Consider the following 18,652-nt stretch of genomic DNA (forward strand, 5'->3'; position numbering starts at 1 on the left):
ACAGCAATAATTTTTTGGATCTGACACCTAGACTAATTGAAATAAGAGCAAAACTAAACAAATGAGGCCTAGTCAAACTTGTAAGCTTTTGCACTGTGAAGGAAACCTAACAGAAAAAAAGACAACCTACGGAATGGGAGGAAATATTTGCAAATAATGGGACTGACAAGGGATTAATTTCCAAAATATATAAACAGTCAATATAAAAAATAAAAACAACCCAATCAAAAAATGGACAGAAGACCTGAATAACATTTCTTCAAAGACATACAAATGCCCAACAGGCACTTGGAAAGATGCTCAGTGTCACTAATTATTAGAGAAATGCAAATCAAAACTACAATAAGGAACCACTTCACACCAGTCAGAATGGCCATCACCAAAAAATATACAAACTATAAATGCTAGAGAGAGTGTGGAGGAAAGGGAACCCTTCTACACTGCTGGTGGGAACGTAAATCTGTGTAGCCACAATGACAAAAAGTCTTGAGGTTCCCTAACACACTAAACATTGAGTCACTATGTGAGCCAGCAATGCCAGATCTGGCATATATCTGGAAAAGATGGTCATCTGAAAAGATACATGTACCCCAATGCTTACAGCAGCGTTATTTACAATAGCCAGGACATGGAAGTGACTTAAATGTCCATTGACAGATGAATGGATAAGGAAGATGCAACACACACACACACACACACACAGTAAAAAATATACTACTAAGCCACAAAAAAGAATGAAATAATGCCACTGGGAGCAACACGGATAAACCTAGAGATTAAAAATATCATAGGAAGCTATTTATACATGAAATCTAAAAAAAAAAAAAAAAAAAAATGAGAGAAATGAACTATTTACAAAACAGAAATAGACTGACAGACATAGAAAACAAGTTTATGGTTACCAATTGGGAAAGCAGGGTGATGGGGAGGGACAAATTAAGAGTTTGAGATTAACATATACATTCTATTATATATGAAATAAACAATAAGCACCTACTGTATAGCACAGGGAACTATATTCAGTATCTTGTAATAACCTATAATGGAAAAGAATCTGAAAAAGAATATACATATTCAGTTATATATATATATAACTGAATCACATTGTTGAACCCTTGAAACTAATACAACATTGTAAATCAACTATACTTTTATTAAGAAAAAAGAAAAAGAACTCATAACTCAATAATAAGAAGACAAACAGCCTAATAAAATGGGCAAATGAATTCAAAAGACAATTCATGTAAGATTTATAAATGACCAGTAAGCGCACACACACACAATTTAACACTACTATCACAGACATGCAAATTAAAACTATAATGAGATACCATATGCTTAGTAGACTGATTAAAAAAAATACAACACTGGACTTCCCTTATAGCTCAGTGGTTAAGAATCTGTCTGCCAATTAGGACACACAGGTTCAATCCCTGGTCTGAGAAGATTCCACATATCTCAGGGCAACTAAGCCTGTACACAACTACTGAGTCTGTGCTCTGGAGCCTGAGAACCGCAAGTGCTGAGCCCAAGCGCTGCAACTACTGAAGCCCTACAGCCAGTGCTCTGCAATAAGAGAAGCCACTGCAGTGAGAAGCCTCCATACTGCAACTAGGGAGTAGCCTTTGCTAACTACAAATAGAGAAATCCCCCACACAGCAGTGAAGACCCGTCACAGCCATAAATAAATAAATAAAAATATAATACCAATTTTTTTCAAGGATGTGGAGCAAACAGAACTTTTATACATTGTTGGAGAGTACAAGAATTTCAGAAATCTGTGTGGCAGTTTCTTCTAAAGTTAATCATACATACAACCCAGAAACTCTTAGGAATTTACCAAAGGGAGATGAAAACTACTTGAACATAATGGGCATATATGCATGAATTTCCACAGAGCTTCATTCATAATAGGCCCAAACTGGAAACAACCCACGTGTCTACCAAAAGATGAATGAATTAACAAATTTTATGTCCATGCAATGGAATAATATTCAGAAATTAAAAAGAACAAACCAGGGCTTCCCTGGGTGGCTCGGTGGTAAAGAATTCGCCTGCTAGTATAGGAGACACGGGTTCAGTGTCTCATCCAGGAAGATCCCACATGTGCAGAGCAACTAAACCCGTGTGCCACAACCGTTGAGCCTGTGCTTTAAAGCCTAGGAGCCTTAACTACCGAGTCCATGTGCCGCGACTACTGGGGCCCACAGGCCCTAGACCCTGTGCTAGGCAACAGGAGAAGTCATGGCAATAAGAAGCCTGTGCACGGCAACTAGAGAGTAGCTCCCACTCTCCCCAACTAGAGGAAAGCCTGCATATCAACAACGACTCAGCTCAGTCAAAACTTAAAAAAAAATTACAACGACAACAACAAAAAACCATTGGATGAACGTTGAGTGAAAGATGACAGAGAAGAGTCTGATAAATAAGATACTGCTGTCGTTGTTCAGTGGTTCAGTTGTGTCCGACTCTGTAACCCCACGGACTTCAGCACACCAGGCTTCCCTGTCCTTCAACATCTCTGGCAGCTTGCTCAAATTCATGTTCATTGAGTTGGTGATGCCATCCAACCATCTCATGCTCTGTCATCTCCTTCTCCTCCCGCCTTCAATTATTCCCAGCATCAGGATCTTTTCTAATGAGTTAGTTTTTCACATTAGGTGACCAAAATATTGGAGCTTCAGTTTCAGCATTAGTCCTTCCAATGAATATTCAGGATTCATTTCCTTCAGGACTGAATGGTTTGATCTCCTTGCAGTCTAAGGGATTCTCAAGAGTCTTCTCCAACACCGCAGTTCAAAAACATCAATTCTTCGGCGCTTAGCTTTATGGTCCAACTCTCACATCCATACATGACTACTGGAAAAACCATAGCTTTGACTAGATGGACCTTTGCTGGCAAAGGAACTTCTCTGCTTTGTAACATGCTGTCTAGGTGTGTCATAGCTTTTCTTCTAAGGAATAAATGTCTTTTATTTTCATGGCTGCAGTCACAATCTGCAGTGATTTTCAGATCAGATCAGATCAGATCAGTCGCTCAGTCATGTCCGACTCTTTGCGACCCCATGAATCACAGCACGCCAGGCCTCCCTGTCCAACCCAAATTCTGGAGTTCACTGAGACTCACGTCCATCGAGTCAGTGATGCCACCCAGCCATCTCATCCTCTGTCGTCCCCTTCTCCTCTTGCCCCCAATCCCTCCCAGCATGAGTCTTTTCCAGTGAGTCAACTCTTTGCATGAGGTGGCCAAAGTACTGGAGTTTCAGCTTTAGCATCATTCCTTCCAAAGAAATCCCAGGGCTGATCTCCTTCAGAATGGACTGGTTGGATCTCCTTGCAGTTCAAGGGACTCTCAAGAGTCTTCTCCAACACCACAGTTCAAAAGCATCAATTCTTCAGCACTCAGCCTTCTTCACAGTCCAACTCTCACATCCATACATGACCACAGGAAAAACCATAGCCTTGACTAGAGGGACCTTTGTTGACAAAGTAATGTCTCTGCTTTTGAATATGCAGTGATTTTGGAGCCCCCCAAAATAAAGTCTGTCACTGTTTCCATTGTGTCCCCATCTATTTGCCATGAAGTGATGGGACCAGATGCCATGATCTTTGTTTTTTGAATGTTGAGTTTTATTTATTTATTTATTTTAATTTTATTTTTAAACTTGAATGTTGAGTTTTAAACCAGCTGTTTCACTCTTCTCTTTCACATTCATCAAGAGGCTCTTTAGTTCCTCTTTGCTTTCTGCCATAAGAGTGGTATCACCTGCAGATCTGCAGTTATTGATATTTCTCCCAGGAATCTTGATTCCAGTTTGTACTTCATCCAGCCCAGCATTGCACATGATGTACTCTGCATATAAGTTAAATTAGCAGTCAAAGGCTTTAGCAGTAGACAATGATACAGATGTTTTAAGATACTGTGTGTTACCATTTATATAAAATATATAAACAAATTAAATATTATATAAACACTATTTATATGAAATTCTAGAAGAGGGAAATCTATGATGAGAGAAAGCAGATCACTCATTGCCTAGTACACAGAGCTGGGGAGAGAGACAAAGGGCAATTAGGGACTTTTTTTTAAGGTGATAGAAATATTCTACGTTTTTATCATAGTAGAAACTACAAAGCTTTAGACATTTTTCTAAATTTATTGAATGGTACATTTAAAATGAGTGCATTTTTATATGTAAAGTTTACTCAATAAAGCTGATTGAGAAGCAACAATAATGAAAAGGGTTTATCTGTACACTGACATTCCATTACTTACTATTGAAATTACAACCTTATCCCAGCTATAGTATAAAAGGTGAAGTGTCAACCTCTTGGAACCAAAGAAAGGGCACAGCAATGATTTACTTAAAGAACAAAAGAGTCCAGAACACAGAGATGCCTCACTATAACAGATTATGTTGACCTAATCAACATTAGAGGAGCACACCTAATCTGCTCTTACAGTTTATTTCTGATTTGGTCTTCAAATTATGACGAGTATCTGATTTTTGTGTCCTAGTCTCTTCCTTTATTCCAGGCACTGGTTTTGGTCTGATGTCCTGACCTGTCTTTCAAGTCCTGAATCCTGGCTGACTCTCAATTTGTCCAAATCCTCTGCTAGGTGTAAACTCCGTTCTATTACTGTTGCAAAACAACTTGATTCCTAGCTATCAGCTATTCTTTCTGGCTACACCACCCTGGCTTCTTTCTTTAGCTGGTCTTTCATAATCACTCCGGGTTCTCCACGTCCCAGTTGTCATCAGTACTGCCAATACAGCACTTACCATTTCAATGTCAAACTGTGATAAACACTGGGCTTCACACACACTCGAACTTTCACAACAGTTCTGCAAGGTGGCCATTACAATTTACCTTTTTGGTTAGGAAGTGGAGGCTCAGACATTAAGCTTAAAAAACTAGTACATAAGTAAGCTAGAATTCCAACTCAAACCTCTCAGAGGTTTGTTAATTTCTTCAATTAACAGAGCCATTCACTAAATGAATTCAGTACCTCTCGGCAGGGGTAATATTATCTTAGTAGCTAATTAATTCATAACAGCACTGGCAAGTCTCTACATGTCAATCAACAAGGCTATCTCATATTCCTTGGTATCCAACACAGTTACATGTCATTAGGGTGAACATGAAAATTACTGCTGAATAAATTAGTAGCCATAGAAATTTTCAGATAGAAGAAAACAAGCTTGTGAAAAATAAGCCAAAATGATAGAAATTCTCTCTGTTCCCAACCTAACCTAAATTCTGCAAACATGCAACCAACACAGATTTCCCCCTTTTCTCCTAAAAATATAATTAAAGCCACCTAAGCAAAATAGAATTTGAACAAGATTCTATAGTAATTGAAAGAAGTAACATCAGTCCTGCTTTTTATAGCTCCTATATTGTCCATATTAGTCAAATTACTAAGTATTAATTTGATGTGTCACTATAGTAACCTTTCAGAAAATGCATATAGGCATTGCATCTCATACACAATGAGTTCTGTATCATTATTCAAAGGACTGACTGAGAATTTTTTTTTAACTCACAGCAAACTTGCTTATTTCAAAAGCACTCAATATTTCAGATATTCTGTCTGCTTAACCAGAACTCAGCAAGCTAGGTAACCCAAGAGTAGGGCTACTCTCCTGTACACTTGAGATAAAGAAAAGGTAGGTTAGCAATCTCGCCCACAAAGGAATGCAAAACTCTAAACAGGTAGAGAGCCCAATGCTTAGACTTTCAAGGTGGTATACTGCAGATCTAACACATTTAAACACAGGAACTAAATCATCATGCAAATAGTACATTAACTAGTAATTAAAGAAAAGCAAATTAATACCTTTCAAGTTAGTAAAAACTGAGGTCAAATAGTGCACAGATATTTATATTCACTCCTTCCTGAGATAACCTCAAAATAATAATTTAAAAAATTAAAAGCAAGAAATAGGAAGAGGGCCTTCAGTGGATAGGAGCTCTCCCACACACCTTTGGAGGACAGAAAACGAATGGCTGAGTGATGACCAACGCGTCAAAACATGGAAACCATTATCTGGAACACATAGTGAGCACACTGCAGCAGAACAGTCAGCCTGCACAAAGTACCATGGTGAGGTTGGGGAAGCGGAAGTGGAGACTCACTCAGAGTCTGCACGTGGACGTGCCAGCCTTCTCCCCTCTCCCACCCGAGTGGCTGGACACCTTGTGTCGCCACTAACCAGGCCACAGAGGGTGGCCTAACCAGCACCTGATCACTAGGGAGGTCTGTAACAACACAGATTGCTGGGGCTACTCCCATTGTTTCTGATTCAGCAGTGTTTGCCAGGTGCTGAGAGGAGAGGGAAAAGGCAACTTCTTTTTAAAGTGATGAAAATAGTATATAAAGTTAGTGATGAAAGTTGTAAAACTGTGTGATGGTAATAAAAACTACTGATTTGTACATTTAAAAATATTTTTTATTTTAATTACTTTTTGTTATTGAACTGTCCATTTTTAAAGGGTGAATTCTATGGTATAGGAGTTATATCAGTTAAATTGTTCTTTAAGGAAAAAATCATTCTGTTGACCTTTGACCAATTTGGAGTAGGGGATGGCCATCAAATATCTGAGTATAACTTGGTGAAACTTCTATATCAGCAGTCTGTCCATGTTTGTGGTTCTTCATCCATGAATTCAACCAGGCAAAATAGTGTAGCACTGTAGTATTTATTTACTACTGAAAAAAAAAAACAACTCTTGTGTAAGTGGACCTGGACAGTTCAAACTCAAGTTGTTCAAGGGTCAGCTTGTATTTAATTGCACACAAGTCTCAGGGCTTCCATGGTAGCTCAGCTGGTAAAGAATCTGCCTGCAATGCAGGAGACCCCAGCTTGATTCCTGGGTCAGGAAGATCTGCTGGAGAAGGGATAGGCTACCCACTCCAGTATTCTTGGGCTTCCCTGGTGGCTCGGCTGGTGAAGAATCTGCCTGCAATGCAGGAGACCTGAGTTCAATCCCTGGGTTGGGAAGATCCCCTGGAGAAGGGAAAGGCTACCCACTCCAGTATTCTGCCCTGGAGAAGTACATGGACTGTATAGTCCATGGGGTTGCAAAGAGTTGGACATGACTGAGAGCCTTTCACTTTCACTCACAGAAGCCCACCAAATAGATTTGAACTATTAAATCACTTCTCTCCTTTGTCATCCCTATGCTCAATATATCGAGTTTCTTCATCCATTTCTTTAAGCCAGTTATCCTGGCTGTTGTCCTAAACTCAGACAAGATACATAGTCATAATCTTTTCATATAAAGTTTAACAACAGATTCTAAGTATTTCCAAATGGACAAAGGAATAGGAAATAGAAACTAGTCTTCTAGCTTTTGAGGATTTGGATAAATAAAATTAATTCAAGAGTAACTATTAAACACAATATAAAAGTACCGAGGGTGTCCCATTGCCAGATACAGATTAACACGTACTGAAGTAACTAAAACATTCTTTCTACACCACAAAATGCTCTGGAATAATGGTAAGAGAAAGTTGCATTAACCAGGTTTCTGTTGTTCCAAGGGTAGAAAAGCAACAGAATATAAACCAAATGTAACATTCAGTGATCATTAAATATAAGTAACATTTTTTAAAATGCACTCTCATGTAATCATTCCACTGATAAAGTTACCTCTAAATTAAATTCAACCTAGACAAGGTGAAATTCCCTTGCCATATGCTCTTCTTGCCCTCAGGACAATCTTTTTTACAACAGCTACATTTCTAATTCCTTATTTAGTGTCTGCCTTGCTCATTAGACCATGCAGGGTCAGAAAGGTTGGAATCATATCTTTCCTGCTGCTCTCTATCTCAGCACCTAACCTAGTGTTAGGCACACAGTGGGCTCTCAACAAATGTTCAATCAAATTAAGATTGATTTTTGAGCCCTGCTTCATGTAAGTGGTAGTAATAGAAACCAAGACAACAAAGAGGAACAAGATACAGTTTGAGGAATTTACAGGCTAATAGGAAGATAAAGATACAAACAGGTAATTTCAACATTTTTAAATAAATAAAATTGATAGAAACCCTCTTCTAACAGATATTTAAGTCTTTATTCTGTATCAAGTAACAAACTTAAACACAGTTCCTAAATACAAAATATGGCTCAGTCTTAGCTATAGAGGAAAATAATGATTCTAGAGACACAAAATAGGTAAGAATAAAGCAACATGCACACACAAAAGGGCATTTAAACAGGAAAGATGTGGTGGTGGTGGGTACAGAGGTGGGTAGGGATTCTGGGTGAGATCATTTTTAAGCTGAGTTTAGACTGATGTGCAGTGGTTAGCTTGACAAAGTCATGGGGGAAGGACACTCTAGGTAGAAAGAAATAAACAACATATGCAAAGGAAAGTGAAACAGGATGATGTGATGAGAATATTATAAGCAGTTTAGGACAGCTGAAGCAAGGGAAGTGGAAGCAAATGACTGAAAGAATGCAAAGGGTGTGGGGAAAGAGGCTCGTGAAATGATATCCATACAGTTGCTGTGACGAGGACAGAAGGATGGTAGTGACATTTTCTCTAATACAGGGACTTCAGAAGGAAAAAACAGATCTGGAGAACAAGATGTTGAATTTATTTTTTAACATGTTGAGATGAGTATCCAACAGCCAACTGAGGAAAACAACTGGCGCTAGTTTACAGGTGGGAGTTGAGCAGAGATTCCAAGTTGGAGAGATGAACTTCACCATACTATTCTTTGACTGCCGCCTTGTATTTTTCCAGGCTTTTACTCGAGTATGTCTTCACCAACAGTTCTTCGGTGAGACGTCCAATTCTGTAAGCCTACCACTTCTGCCAACATCATTCTCTACTTTTATTTCCTCACTTCCCTCCTTACTGAAGCACAGATTCCATGATCTTTCATTATAACCTTCTGTACTTAGCTACTTTCATCATACTCATTTGGTAACATCCAACCCTGGTTAATCCACATATTCACATTCTCCACTCATACCTGAGAAAGCTAAATATTCCAAATAAGAAGTCTCTGCATTTTCTGCTCAATTTGCTGGAAATGCTCATCCCCTGTCTATATTATACAAATAATGAATGAAGTTCTTGAGTCATTCACATCAATAGTATGTTAATTCATATTTCTATTAAATAGGGCTAATTTTTAACATAAATAATACATTTGAAGTAATCTATGTGTTTTAAGGTCCCATAATTAAGAGAACAACATAATCATCATCACTCTCACACAGTCAGGAAACAATAAGGTAATTAAAGATTTCAAAGTTTCATGGTTATATCATTTTCATGAATAGAGTAAAAGCAGTGATGAATGTACATTTAATTGCTGTTGCAGACTAAACTTTACAGTAGAAATGGTAAGAGGAAAAATTTTGAAGGATGAGAATTTGTGTTCTACAAATTCAATTTAACAACACTTACTAAATCACCCACTATTGTTTAGTACGTAAGGATGTTTAGAATATTTATCTATGAGACAGGCACATGAGAACAATTACAAACTGGCTAAATGTTAAAGACAATAGAACCTTTTTTTTCCCCTCTAGGATATGAAGTGATAGTCATTATAAAAGAACAAAAAAAGAGAAAAACAATCTCAGTTGAGAGAAAAACAGGGAAGAAGTCAAGGAGGAAATTATATTTCAGTCGAGCAGATATGAGCTAATATGGAAAAAGCAGCATTAGAGGAAGAATATTAGAAACACAGAGATACATGAAAATGCAGAGCAGGAATAAAACAGCCAAAAGACCCTGAAAATCAAATGAGTATCAATTAACAAAGTTCAGATAAGTAGCTAAATATTAAACGTATGAAGAACGAAAAGACATATGGGATGGGAAGACAGTTTCACACCCAGTTTTAATTGGTACCGCACTTTAAATCAAGTTCACATGCTGACATATTACCACAGCCACTTAACAGGATGAGTGCATCCTGAGTATGAATGTTTCATGGCTTCTGAGCTCAGCATCTGAACTGATGAGATAACCCAAGGAAATAAATGAGTTTAGGAGTGCTCATACCAGTCACAGAGCAGCCAATTAATCAAACTGGAATGAAATCAATTCAAAGACCAAACTGATTCTTTTCTCCCAAAAGAGAAATAGCCAATTTTTTCTCACTATCAAAGTAATAAACACTAGTTTTTCAAATATGAAAAAAAAGTTAAGTTTAAGGGAGACAATAAAAATGAGCAGAGATACTCATTGCTTACAAGTTGAATACTGGTGCATATTTTCCAAACTTTCCCCCATATATACATGCACACACATTGTAAATAACCTCATGAGCACTTTTTTTCTCTTTTAACAACATGTTGTAAAGATTCATCAACAATTTTAATGGCTGTACAGTAATCCATTCTTTAGATGAATCATAATTATTAATAATTAATTCCAAGTTTATTGTTTTAATTTTTTAGTTTCTCTGTTGAGCAATTTTAGCTATTTCTAAAAAGTAGTATTCCATGACTTTTATATTTCCTTAGATTGCTGTAACAACTTAAAACAAACTGATAGCTTAGAACAACAGAAATTTATTCTATCTAGCTTGTGGAAGCTAAAAGTCTGAAACTGAGATGTTGGCAGTGCCTTGCTTCTGCTTGATCTTAGGGAAGAATACTTCCTTGTCTCCTCCTAGTTTCTGACAGCGCTGAGCAATCTTTAGCATTCCTAGGCATCACTTCAATCTCTGCCTCTGCCTTCATATGGTCTTCCTGCCATGATTAGATCTTTTTTGTATCCAAAACTTCTCCTTTCTCTTATAAAGATACTAGTTATCAGATTTAGGGCCCACTTTAATCCAGAACTTTAATTTGATCACATTTGCAAAGATTTTATTTCCAAAGAAGGTTGCATTCAGAGTTCTTGTCTTTTGGGGAGACAAAATTCAAGACATTACAGAATCATCCAAGAAACAGAAATCTCTATTTTTTTTCCTAACAGAATAAACCCACTGAATTCTTTCATGAATCTAAGAAAATATGAGGTTTTAGTGATCTTATGTTTCCTGTATATTAAAACATTTTGCTATCTCATCAGCCTAGAAATTATTTTATTATTCATCAATTATTCCTAATTAATTGAAAAACAGTAAAACATTTTGAGAACAGAATGATGGATGTCTCAGATACATAGTGATAAGGGAGAGATGCACAGTGAGATCACCTTCAGTTTTCTCATTGCAGTATATCAACTATCATGTCATTTTTTAAGATATTAGAAAAGCCCAGAGACACTATTATTGTAGTCTTTTCCGTACTTTTCAAAGAACACCATTGAGAACCGAGATTTCTTATTTTTCACTCAAAATGACAAACATTAAGAAAAATGATAGAGATGCTTCATAAATACTGAACAAACCAGCAAAGGAACACAAAGAGACAGATAGTAACAATCTAGTCTCTAACAATGTTCATAAAATTGATTGTGTAAGTGAAATCTGAGACTATGAGGCTTTAGATAACAATATCCTAAATCAATTTCTCAGACACAAGAACTGGTAAGTGAATTATACAATACTATGGGCAAAAAGGAAACATGGTACTTTCATCTAACAAATCATTCCATAGCAAGGACTGCATCATATAATAATTTGCAATACCAACTTGGACCGTACTATTCTGCTAAAAGGATATGTGACAATATTCTTTTTCTGTTTTAAAATACTTAATGTTTTTCTTCTAGTTTTACTGAGATATAATTGACATGCAGGACTGTAAAAGCACCTTATAATGACTTAAAATTTCAATAAAATGATTACAATAAGTTTAGTAAACATCCATCATCTTGTATGTATCAGTTCAGTTCAGTCACTCAGTCGTGTCCAGCTCTTTGTGACCCAACGGACTGCAGCATGTCAGGCCTCCCTGACCATCACCAACTCCCGGAGCCTACTCAAACTCATGTCCATTGAGTTGGTGATGCCATCTAACCATCTCACCCTCTGTCATCCCCTTCTCCTCTCGCCTTCAATCTTGCCCCGAATCAGGGTCTTTTCAAATGAATCAGTTCTTTGGATCAGGTAGCCAAAGTATTGGAGTTTCAGCTTCACCATCAGTCCTTCCAATGAATATTCAGAACTGAGTTCCTTTAGGATTAACTGGTTGGATCTCCTTGAAGTCCAAGGGACTCTCAAGAGTCTCCTCCAACACCACAGTTCAAAAGCATCAAATCTTCGGTGCTCAGCTTTCTCTATAGTCCAACTCTCACATCCATAAATGACTACTGGAAAAACCATAACTTTGACTAGACAAACCTTGGTTGGCAAAGTAATGTCTCTGCTTTTTAATATGCTGTCTAGGTTGGTCATAACTTTTCTTCCAAGGAGCAAGCGTCTTTTAATTTCATGGCTGCGGTCACCATGTGCAGTGATTTTGGAGCCCCCAAAAATAAAATCTCTCACTACTTCCACTGTTTCCCCATCTATTTGCCATGAAGAGATGGGATCAGATGTCATGATCTTAGTTTTCTGAATGTTAAGTTTTAAGCCAACTATTTCATTCTCCTCTTTCATCAAGTGGCTCCTTAATTCTTCTTCCCTTTCTGCCATAAAGGTGGTGTCATCTGCATATCTGAGGTTATTGAATATATATACACAGCCTTGTATATATACAAAATAGAAAAAAAGTTTTTTCTTCATGATGGGAACTTTTAGGATTTACTCTCTTGACAACTTTCATATACAAGACACAGCAGTGTCAATTATATGAATCATGTTGTACATTTCATCTTATAACTAGAACTTTGTACCTTCTGACCATCTTCAGCCACTTTCCCTCTTGCTTCACCCCTTGCCTCTTGGTAACCACATATCTAATCTCTTTCTCCGTGAGTTCGTTTATCTTTGATATATAACTGACTTACAGCACTAAGTTAGTTCCTGGTGCACAATATAGTGATTTGGTATTTCCACACATTATAAAATGATCACCACATTAAGTTGAGCTACCACTTGTCACCATATGAATATTATCACAGATAATATTCCCCACTCTGTACATTTTATTCACATGACTCATTTGTTAACTGAAAGCCTGTATCTCTTAATGTCTCTTCCCTATTTCACTCATTTTCCTACCCCCTCATCTCTGGTTAACTACCTGTTTGTTTTCTGTATCTGTTTATGACACTGTTTATGTTTAATTTGTTTATTCATTTGTTTTGTTTATTCATTTGTATTTTAGATCTCACATATAAGTGAAATCATACAGTATTTGTCTTTCTTGGATTTCTGTCGTTTATCATAATATCCTGTAGGTCCATCCATGTTGTTGCAAATGGCAAGATTTCATTCCTTTTTATGGTTAAGTATTACTCTATTGTATTCTATACTATATCACATCTTCTTGTTCCAGTCATCTGTCGACGGACATATGTAGTTCTCATATCTGGCCATTGTAAATAATTCTGTAATAAACACAGGGGTGTATATATCTTTTCAAATTAGTGTTTTTGTTTTCTTTGGAAAAACACTCAGAAGTGAAATTGTTGGATTGTATGGTAGTCCTATTTTTAATATTTGAGGAATCCCCATACTGTTTTGAAATGGGAATACCAGACCAACTTACCTGCCTCCTAAGAAATATGAATGCAAATCAAAACACAATCATTAGAATTGCACATGGAAAAACAAACTGGTTCCAAATTGGGAAAGGAGTACATCGAGGCTATGTACTGTCCCCCTGCTTATTTAACTTATATGCAGAGTACATCATGCAGAAATGCCAGGCTGGATGAAGCACAAACTGGAATCAAGATTGCTGGGAGAAATAATAACTGCAGGTATGCAGATGATATGACTCTAATGGCAGAAAGTGAAGAGGCACTAAAGAGCCTCTTGATAGGGTGAAAGAAAAGAGTGAAAAAGCTAGCTTAAAACCCAACATTCAAAAAACTAAGATCACGGCATCTGGTCCCATCATTTTGTGGCAACAGATTGGGAAAGAGTGGAAACAGTGGCAGATTTTATTTTCTTGGGCCCAAAAATCACTGTGGGTGGTGACTGCAGCCATGAAATTAAAAGATATCTGCTTCTTGAAAGAAAAGCTATGACAAACCTAGATAGCATATTAAAAAGCAGAGACATCACTTTGTTGACCAAAGTCCATCTAGTCAAAGCTTTGGTTTTTTCAGTACTCACGTACGATGTGCTGGAATCAAGATTGCTGGGAGAAATATCAGTAACCTCAGATACACAGACAACACCTCCCTTACGGCAGAAAGTGAAGAAGGACTAAAGAGCCTCTTGATGAAAGTGAAAGAGGAGAATGAAATAGTTGGCTTAAAACTCAACATTTAGAAAACTAAGATCATGGCATCCAGTCCCATCACTTCATGGCAAATAGATGGGGAAACAGTGGAAGCAGTGAGAGATTTTATTTTTGGGGACTCCAAAATCACTGCAGATGGTGACTGCAGCCACAAAACTAAAAGACGCTTGCTCCTTGAAAGAAAAGCTATAATCAACCTATACAGCATATTAAAAAGCAGACATTACTTTACCAACAAAGGTCCGACTAGTCAAAGTTATGGTTTTTCCAGTAGTCATGTATGGATGTGAGAACTGGACTATAAAGAAAACTGAGTGCTGAAGAATTGATGCTTTTGAACTGTGGTGTTGGAGAAGATTCCTGAGAGAGTCCCTTGGACAGCAGGAGATCCAACCAGTCCATTCTAAAGGAAATCAGTTAAATATTCAATGGAAGGACTGATGCTGAAGCTGAAACCCCAATACTTTTGCCACCTGAAACGAAGAACCGACTCATTGGAAAAGACCCTGATTCGGGGAAAGAATGAAGGCAGGAGCAGAAGGGGATGACAGAGGATGAGATTTTTGGATGGTATCACTGACTCAATGGACATGAGTTTGAGTAGGTTCCGGGAGTTGGTGATGGACAGGGAAGCCTGGGGTGCTGCAGTCTGTGGGGTTGCAAAGAGTCGGACATGACTGAGCGATGGAACTGAACATGTACAATGTGAGAGCTGGACCATAAAGAAGGCTGACTACTGAAGAATTGATGCTTTCAAATTGCAGTGTTGGAGAAGACTCTCGAGAGTCCCTTGGGCAGCAAGGAGATCAAAGCAGTCAATCCTAAGGAAATCAGCCCTGAATATTCACTGGAAACACTAATGCTGAAACTGAAGCTCCAAAATTTTGGCCATCTGATGCAAGAGACTACTCACTGGAAAAAACTCTGATGCTGAGAAAGTTTGAGGGCACGCAAGTATGTCAAGGCTGTATCTTGTCACCCTGCTTATTTAACTTATATGCAGAGTACATCATGAGAAACGCTGGGCTGGAGGAAGCACAAGCTGAAATCAAGACTGCCGGGAGAAATATCAATAACCTCAGATACGCAGAAGACACCACCATTATGGCAGAAAGTGAAGAGGAACTAAAAAGACTCTTGATGAAAGTGAAAGAGGAGCGTGAGAAAGTTGGCTTAAAGCTCAACATTCAGAAAACGAAGATCATGGCATCTGGTCCCATCACTTCATGGCAAATAGATGGGGAAACAGTGAGAGACTTTATTTTTGGGGGCTCCAAAATTACTGCAGATGGTGACGGCAGCAGTGAAATTAAAAGACGCTTACTCCTTGGAAGGAAAGTTATGACCAACCTAGACAGCATATTCAAAAGCAGAGACATTACTTTGCTGACAAAGGTCCAACTAGTCAAGGTTATGGTTTTTCCAATAGTCGTGTATGCTTGGGGCTGGTGCACTGGAACGACCCAGAGGGATGGTATGCGGAGGGAGGAGGGAGGAGGGTTCAGGATGGGGAACACATGTATAATTTTTTTTTAATTAAAATTGAATAAAAAAATAAATAAAAAAAATAAAAAAATAAATAAAGAAAGCTGAGCGCTGAAGAATTGATGCTATTGAATCTTGGTGTTGGAGAAGACTCTTGAGACTCCCTTGGACTGCAAGGAGATCCAATCAGTCCATCCTAAAGGACATCAGTCCTAGGTGTTCATTGGAAGGTCTGATGTTGAAGCTGAAACTCCAGTACTTTGGCCACCTGATGCAAAGAGCTGACTCACTGGAAAAGACCCTGATGCTGGGTAAGATTGAGGGCAGGAGGGGAAGGGGATGACACAGGAGGAGAGGGTTGGCTGGCATCAGACTCAATGGACATGAGTTTGGGTGGGCTCCGGGAGTTGGTGTTGGACAGGGAGGCCTGACATTCTGCAGCTCATGGGGTCGCAAAGAGTTGGACACGACTGAGCGACTGAACTGAATTGAACTGAAGAGTAGAAGGAGGCAACAGAGGATGAGATGGCTGGGTGGCATCACTGACTCAATGGACACGAGTTTGAGCAAACTCCGGGATACAGTGAAGGACAGGGAAGCCTGGAATGCTGCAGTCCACGGGGTCGCAAAGATGTGGACACAATTTAGTGACTGAACTTAGTCACAATATACTCTTTTGCATAGTGAATGCACCAATTTACATTTCCGGCAGTAGCGCATGAGGGTTCCTTTTTCTCCACATACTTACTAACTTTTGTTATTTGTTGTCTTTTTTATAATAAGCATTCTAACATGTGTGAGGTGATATTTTATTGTGGTTTTGATTAACATTTCTAATAAGAGTGATGTTGGGGATCTTTTCATATGCCTGTTAGCCACCTGTGTGTCATTTCTAGAAAAATTTCTATTCAGGTCCTCTGCCCAGTTTTTTATATTGAGTTGTTTATTTTTTTTGATGTTGAGGTGTATGAGTTCTTGGTATATTTTGGATATTAGCCCCTTATCAGACATATTGTTTCACATATCTTCTCCTTTTCAGTAGGTAGCCTTTTTGTTTTGTTGATGGTTTCTTTCACTGTGTAAAAGCTTTTAGTCTGATGTAGTTTTTGTTTATTTTTGCTTTTTTAAAATAACTTTGCCCAAAGAGACATATCCAAAAAAAAATATATTGCTGAGCCCAATCTCAAATGCTTATAGTTTCCTCTGTAAGTTTTACGGTTTTAAGTCTTATATTTAAGTCTTTAACCTGTTTTGAGCTTGTTTTTGCACACTGTATGAGAAAATAGTTCCATTTTTCCAACAGCATTTATTGAAGAGGCTGCCCTTTTTCCACTGTACATTGTTATCTCCTTTGTCATAGATCAACTGACCACGTAAGTGTGGATTCATTTCTTGGCTCTCTATTTTGTTTCAGTGATCTACATGTCTGTTCCAGAATCATACTGTTTCGAATCCTCTAGCTTTGTAGTATAGCTTGAAATCAGGGCATGTGATACCTCCAGCTTTGCTCTTCTTTCTCAAGACTGCTTTGGCTATTTGGGGTCTTTCGCTTCTATACAAATTTTAAAAATATCTGTTATAGTTCTGTGAAAATCATCATTGGGATTTTGATAGGAATTGCACTGAATCTGCAGATTGCCTTGTGTAATATGGTCATTTTAACAACAGTATTTATTTTTCCTTGTGTGACAATATTTTTTCACTGTTCATGACAATCATACATCAAAATTTATTTGATATGGTTAATAAGTGGACAAATGCTTAAAGGCAAGTGTGTACACAAAGTTATTTGGAAGGAAAAAAATAACATGTAGAAATGAAAAAATTCACTGATTTGATCATTCTGACTGGTGTTTAGTAATATAAAAACAAAAATGTTTTGCAATTATTGAGCAAAGAAATGGCCAACCTCTCTTCAATAAAATTAAGAGGTATCAAAGTTATTTTTGATAATGTGCTGCAAGAACCAGAATAATAAGCTAGAGCCTATTAAAGATGTATCTGAAATTGGAACCTGTATTTAAAGTACAGACATATTCCAGGATCATACATGGCAACTGATACACAGCTGGCTACATTCAAAAGGGCGTCTATTTGGAGTACTTTCAAAACCTAGAAAGGTAAAGACAAGAATCTGGGTTTAGCCATCATATTCAAGAAAATAAAAAAAAAAAAAAAACACAGAATGAGAAAATATATTTGCAAATCAGGTATCAAATTCTTATATGATTTGATATCTGATATCAGATAGATACCAGTTTATCTGTTATCAGATATATATCAGTTTACCTGATAAGAGACTTATATCTAGAATATATTAAGAATTTTTTTATAACTAAACTATAAAAAGACAAATAACTAAAATAACTGAAAACATGAACCAAGGATTTAAATAGACATTTCTCCACAGACAACATCTGAATGGCCAATAGGCACGTGAAAAGATGCTCAACATTAGTCATGGGGGCAATGCATAATAAAAACCATAAAGAAACGTCACTTCACACTCAGTGAATATGTTAGTCCCTCAGTCCTGTCTGACTCTGCAACCCCCAGACTATAGCCTGCCAGGCTCCTCGGGTCCATGGAATTCTCCAGGCAAGAATACTGGAGTGGGTTGCCATTCTCTTTTCCAGGGCATCTTCCCAAGCCAGGGATGCAGCCTGGGTGTCCTGTGGCACAATAGAAGATATATAATAAGTGCTGGCAAGGATGTGGAGAAATTGGAATCTTCATACACTGCTGGTGGGATTGTAAGTTTGGTGCAGCCACTGTGAAAAACAGTCTAACAGTTCCTCACATGGTGAAACTTCCCATGTAACCCATCATTTCCACTTCTAAGTACCTATCCAAAAGAAATGCAAACATGTTCACACAAATACTTGTAC

The 18,652-nt window shown here is 37.8% G+C and overlaps 1 protein-coding gene across 15 annotated transcripts in view; it reads right to left on the reverse strand.

Moving 5' to 3' along the window:
• NARS2 (asparaginyl-tRNA synthetase 2, mitochondrial) overlaps positions 1–18,652 on the reverse strand; it is a 139,509-nt gene that overhangs the window by 48,793 nt on the left and 72,064 nt on the right. The gene's annotated exons all lie outside the window — the stretch shown is intronic.

This window comes from Bos grunniens, chromosome 29, assembly GCF_055505025.1.
Source record: "Bos grunniens cultivar Pamir isolate PY7600 chromosome 29, Bosgru_T2T1.0, whole genome shotgun sequence".
In the NCBI taxonomy this organism is placed as follows: Eukaryota; Metazoa; Chordata; class Mammalia; order Artiodactyla; family Bovidae; genus Bos; species Bos grunniens.